Genomic DNA, 6,438 nt, shown 5'->3' with positions numbered 1-6,438 from the left:
AGTGTTTTATGCATCCATTCTGTTGGACGAGTGTGGAGAAGGTACAGAGCTGAATTATAGGTAGCTGTGTTTTAGACTTCAAATGCCCACCTCTTAGCTATAGACAAAATGCCTTTCAAAGATGCTGTGGTTGCTGGTAGAGTCAGTGAATGTATTATCATATAGTTAACACACAATGGTATTTACCGTCTAAAAACATAAGTACGTGGCATATATTATGAGGACCAAAAGAAATGTCAGTACATGACTCTCAAAATTTTTGAATGCCTCTATTAACCTAGTGATGAAGTGTAAGAGGACTGGACATGTTAGCATTCATAAAGGTTGGCTGATGAAAACAGTTCATCTTTTGATATTCTTTTGCATATGTGCTAGATTACTGTATTTCTTCCTTTCTAGAAATGTTTCTGGAATTGTCCCCAGTAGCCTGCCCACTTGGTAATGTTTGGTCAGTCTTTTGGAATCACGGTCATTGTGTGTGTGTAGATGAATGGGCCCTCCTTAACAGAAGAACTGATTCTTCTCCCCTTCCCTCAACATACGGACCTTATGCTTCAAAATCCTAGGGTGAAGGAAGAGCTGTTAGTTGTCACAAGTGTCAGTCAAGTCTTCTGGGTGTCCTTATTATCTGTACCCTGCCCATCCCTCACCAAAAACCCAAAGGCCTCTCCATTTTAGAAACGTGGAGAAAAATCCACAAAACGTGGAGAGAACCCCACAACTCCACTAGTTGGAAAATTTTTCTCGAACTTCATTTTAGGGCTATTCCCATTGCCTTTTTGGCTGGTATTCAAGGGTTTATAGAGCATAGCTGTTCAATGCTATCTGTTCGTCATTGTGTTACAGTTGAGGTCTGCTAAAATTACCCTTCAGGTTATATGCATAACAGATATTCTCATAACAGATTCCATGACTAACTCTTCATTGCCTTATTTATGAATTCTAAGTTCTACAAATCATAGGTTACAGTTTCATAACATATATTAGGTCTATTCTTAAATAGAACCATTGAGATACAGGATTTTTTAAATGTTAAATGAAAGAATGGTTCAGTTTAGAGAATTAACTAGTACTATTTATGTTTAGAAAATCATAATTCATTACTTTGTGGGGTTTTTGTTTTTTGTTTTTTGAGATGGTGTCTCGCTCTGCCACCCAGGCTGGAGTACATTGGTGTGATCTCGGCTCACTGCAACCTCTACCTCCCGGTTTCAAGTGATTCCCTGCTTCAGCCTCCCAAGTAGTTGGGATTACAGGTGCCCGCCACCATGGCTGGCTAATTTTTTGTATTTTTAGTAGGGACAGGTTTCACCATGTTGGCCAGGCTAGTCTTGAACTCCTGACCTCAGGTGATCCTCCCGCCTCAGCCTCCCAAAGTGCTAGAATTACAGGCGTGAGCCACTGCGCCTGGCCTAGTAATAAACTTTTTTTTTTTTTTAATTGAGACGGAATCTCACTCTGTCACCAGGCTGGAGTGCAGTGGCACAATCTTGGCTCACTGCAACCTCTGCCTCCTGGGTTCAAGTGATTCTCCTGCCTCAGCCTCCCAAGTAATTGGGATTACAGGTGCCTGCCATGATGCCTGGCTAATTTTTTGTATTTTTAGTAGAGACAGGATTTCACCATATTGGCCAGGCTGGTCTCGAACTCCTGACCTCAGGTGATCTGCCCACCTCAGCCCCCCAAAGTGCTGGAAATACAGGCGTGAGCAACCGCACCTGGCCCAGTAGTAAACTTTTTTAGACGGAGTCTCACCCTGTCACCAGGCTGGAGTGCAGTGACAGAATCTCGGCTCACTGCAACTTCTGCCTCCTGGGTTCAAGTGATTCTCCTGCCTCAGCCTCCCGAGTAGCTGAGATTACAGGTGCCTGCCACCATGCCTGGCTAATTTTTTGTATTTTTAGTAGAGACAGGGTTTCACCATGTTGGCCAGGATGGTCTCGATCTTCTGACCTCGTGATCCACCCACTTCGGCCTCCCCAAGTGTTGGGATTACAGGCGTGAGCTAATGCACCCGGCCAGTAGTAAACTTTTAATACCCAAACCTTGGAGATACTTTTCTTGAGTGGAGGCCAATTGCTAGGGTATCACTCAGCTAGTGTGAACCAGACTGCTGGCCACAAACTGAAAATAATGTGGAAATTAGAAGTGGCTTTTATTAGATAGTATAAATGGAATCTAGCTACTTTAAAACATTAAATCAAACCTGGTCTCTTTTGACTTAGAATTATACACTTGAAGCAAATAGATAAATGTTGGTATTGATACAAATTAGTGTATGGATGAATTATAATTAAATATTTATAAAATGTGATGTTAACATTTAAATATTGGCAAAGGCCAAATCTAGAACCTAATAACTAAATTAAATTTACTTCATAAATTATTTCAGTAGAAACCTACATAATTAGTTGTAAACTTTAGCCTCTTAATTCTTTTTTAATTGATATGTGATAGTTGTACATATTTCAGCTTTTTTTTTTGGAGACAGCATCTCTTGCCCAGGCCGAGTGCAGTGGCTTGATCATGGCTCACTGCAGCCTTCACCTCCTAGGCTCACATGATCCTCCCACCTCAGCCTCCTGAGTAGCTGGGACTACAGGGGCTTAAGTTACAGCCACTATGGCTGGCTAATTTTTTGATTTATTATTATTGTTTTAGTTGGGGTCTTACTATGTTGCTCAAGCTGATCTGGAACTCCTGAGCTCAAGGGATCCTCCTTTCAAAGTGCTGGGATTAGAGGCATGAGCTACAGGGCCTGGCCTTAGCTTCTTAATTCTTAAAGGATTTAGGATATCCTCAACAATTGTGTATGGAATGGATCATATGGTCTCAGATCAGTGTCACAGATTCCTCCTTCCTGGTTTCATTCAGGGGTGGAGAAACTTCTGTCGTGTGACAGTCTCTCCTTTATAACCTCACGAAGCAGGACATAGTGGAATGACTCTGGCTTTTTAACCGGCTAGACCAAAGTTGACTGGGCAGGTTACTTTAACCTATGAGCCTTGTTTTCTTTCGTGTAAAGATACTATTTCAGAGAGTTCTTAGAAGATAACAAGGGTAAAATGCCTGGCATATATTAAGTGATCAGGAAATGTGAGTTATTTTGCCTTCAGAGGGAATAACAAACAGTCCCATTTGTTTAAAAAAAAAAAAAAATCCGTGGTAACAGGAGAATGTTTTGTGATGATTACAAACCCATTGTTTATTCTTTTAATACATATTTTAATCCCTTACCTTGTGCAAGGCACGGTGCTAGAGTGAAGGAGTGATGCTCCTTAGGGTTGGAATTGTGTATTTTAAAAAGCAGCTGCCTGCCCTGTTGCCACCAGGGTGCAAGGTAGAGCAGCCAAGATGACAACAGGAAAGAAAGAAAAACTTTCAGAGATGACAGAATGATCAGCAACTTGCTAGTCTAAGGCCTACATTTAGTGAAGGGACATTTTCAGTGTAGCAAACAGATATGCTTAGAATGGTTGCTCAAAAAGACATCTAATAGCCCTAAGTTCTACCATCTCCCAAAGTCTCAAAAGTACCTGTGAAAATCTCTCCAGAAAAGCCATTCTGAATCTACAAACCTGCTGGTGATTCTTTCAGCTCCTGATTCATTATTTCTAGGTTCTAAAAAGAATGTAATAGGCAAAAAGAAGTAAAATAATTTTTATGGTACATGATACTGTGTCACACTAAATATAGTTGTTAATGTGTTTTCCTACTCTTAATCATTTTGCAAACTATAGATGGTATATATTATTGTCATTTTGATATAACATTGGCAGAAATATCTTCCCATTATGTCATTTTTATGGAGAAGAGTGACGCACAGCTCCTTTCCTGGAAGAATAATCCACTGTTAGTAGAAAGGTGATAAAATACAAGTCAGAGGAGTGAAGAATTATAGCTCCTAACAGGGGAACAAATAGGTAGACTTCTAAGGTTTATGACTCTAGTCCCTGACTCCCAGATGACACTGCAGTACCCACCTGGGGCCTGGGGGAACTCACGGACCTGAAGAGAAGGACACAGGCCTGGCTGGCTTAGCAACTGCCTGATTATAGAGCCCCAGGGCCTTGAGTGAACATAGGCAGTAGCCAGGGAGTGGTTACAGCAGGCCTTGGGTGAGACCCAGTGCTGTGCTGGCTTCAGGTCTGACCCACTGCATTCATAATGGTGGTGGTTACAGGAGCACCTGTATCACTCCACCTCTGCTCCAGGTGTCTCAAAACAGAGAGAGTCTCAGTATGTTTAGGGGAAAGTAAGGCAAGAGAACAAGAATCTCTGCCTGGTAATCCAGAGAATTCTCCTGGATGTTGTCCAAGACCATCGAGGTGATACCTCTATGAGTCTGCAAGAACTACAGTGTTACTGGGCTTGAGGTGCCCCCTAAAGCTTATACAGCCTTAGATCACAACACCCAAGTCCTTTCAAATATCTGGAAAGCCTTCCCAAGAAGGATGGCTACATATAAGCTCAGACAGTGAAGACTACAATAAGTACCTAACTTTTCAATGCCCAGACACCCAAGAACATCGACTAGCATCAACACCATCCAGCAAAACATGACCTCACCAAATGAACTAAATAAGGCACCAGAGATCAATCGTAGAGAAACAGAGGTAAGTGACCTTTCAGAAGGAGAATTCAAAACAGCTGTATTGAGGAAACTCAAAGAAATTCAAGATAACACAGAGAAAAAAATCAGAATTCTATCAGATAAAGTTAACAAAGAGATTGAAATAATTAAAAGGAATCAAGAAGAAATTCTGGAGCTGAAAAATGCAATTGGCACACTGAAGAATGCATCAGTGTCCTTTAATAGCAAAATGGATCAAGAAGAAGAAAGAATTAGTGAGCTTGAAGATAGACTATTTGTAAATACACAGTCAGAGGAGAAGGAATAAAAAAGAAGAAGGAATAAAAAACAATGAAGCAAGTCTACAGGATCTAAAGAATAGCCTCAAAAGGGCAAATCTAAGAGTTATTGACCTTAAAGAGGAGGTAGAGAAAGGAATCGGAGTAGAAAGTTTATTCGAAGGAATAAAAATACAGGACTTCCCAAATCTAGAGAAAGATATCCATATGGAAGTACAAGAAGGTTATAGAACACCAAGCAGATTTAACCCAAATAAGATGACCTCAGGGTATTTAATAATCAAAATCCCAAAAGTTAAAAATAAAGAAATGATCCTAAAAGCAGCAAGAGAAAAGAAACAAATAGCATAAAATGAGCCCCAATGTGTCTAGCAGCAGACTTTTCAGAGAAAATGTTACGGGGCAGGAGAGAATGGCATGACATATTTAAAGTGCTGAAGGAAAAAAAAAAGACTTTTAACCCTTTTAACCTAGAATCCAGTGAAAATACCTTTCAAACACAAAGGAGAAATAAAGACTTTCCCAAACAAAAGTTAGGGGAATTCATCAATACCAGACCCATTCTACAAGAAATATTAAAGGAAATACTTAAATCAGAAACAAAAGGACATTAATGAGGAATAAATTATTACCTGAAGGTACAAAACCCACTGGTAATAGTAAGTACACAGAAAGACACAGAATATTATTATTGTAACTGTGGTGTGTAAACTGCTCTTAGTCCTAAGTAGGAAGACTAAACAATAAACCAATTAAAAAATAATAACTACAACTTTTCAAGACATAGTACAATAAGATTTAAATAGAAACAAGAAAAATTAAAAAGTGGAAGGATGAAATTAAGGTGTAGGGTTTTATTAGTTTTCTTTTTGCTTGTTTGTTTATACAAATAATAAGTTGTTAACAGTTTAAAATGAATTATAAGACAGTATTTGCAAACCTCATAGTAACCTCAAACCAAAAAACAACAGAGACACACAAAAAAGCAATAAACTATATTGTATTTAAAGAGAAAATTACTTTCACTAAAGGGAAGACAGGGAGGAAAGAAAAAAAGGAAGAGAAGACCACAAAATAACCAGAAAACGAGTAACAAAATGGCAGGAGTAAGTCCTAGTTATCAATAATAACATTAAATTTAATGGACTAAACTGTCCAATAAAAAGACATAGACTGATGGAATGAATGAAAAAACAAGACCCATTGTTCTGTTGCCTACAAGAAACACACTTCACCTATAAAGGCACACATAAACTTAAAATAAAGAGCTGGAAAAAGATAATCCATGCCAATGAAAACATAAAAAAGTGTAGGAATTGCTATACTTACATCACACAAAATTGATTTCAAGACAAAAACTATAAGAAGAGGCAAAGAAGGTCACTATATAATGATAAAGGGGTCAATTCAGCAAGAGAATGTAACAACTTTAAATATAAATGCACCCAACACTGGAACATTCAGTTATATAAACCCAATACTATTAGAGCTAATGAGAGAGATAGGCCTCAATACAATAATAGCTGGAGACATCAACATCTCATTTTCAACATTGGAGAGATCTTC

The sequence above is a fragment of the Nomascus leucogenys genome, chromosome 1a, assembly GCF_006542625.1.
Source record: "Nomascus leucogenys isolate Asia chromosome 1a, Asia_NLE_v1, whole genome shotgun sequence".
NCBI classification, from domain to species: Eukaryota; Metazoa; Chordata; class Mammalia; order Primates; family Hylobatidae; genus Nomascus; species Nomascus leucogenys.
Note: the sequence above shows the minus strand (reverse complement) of the source record.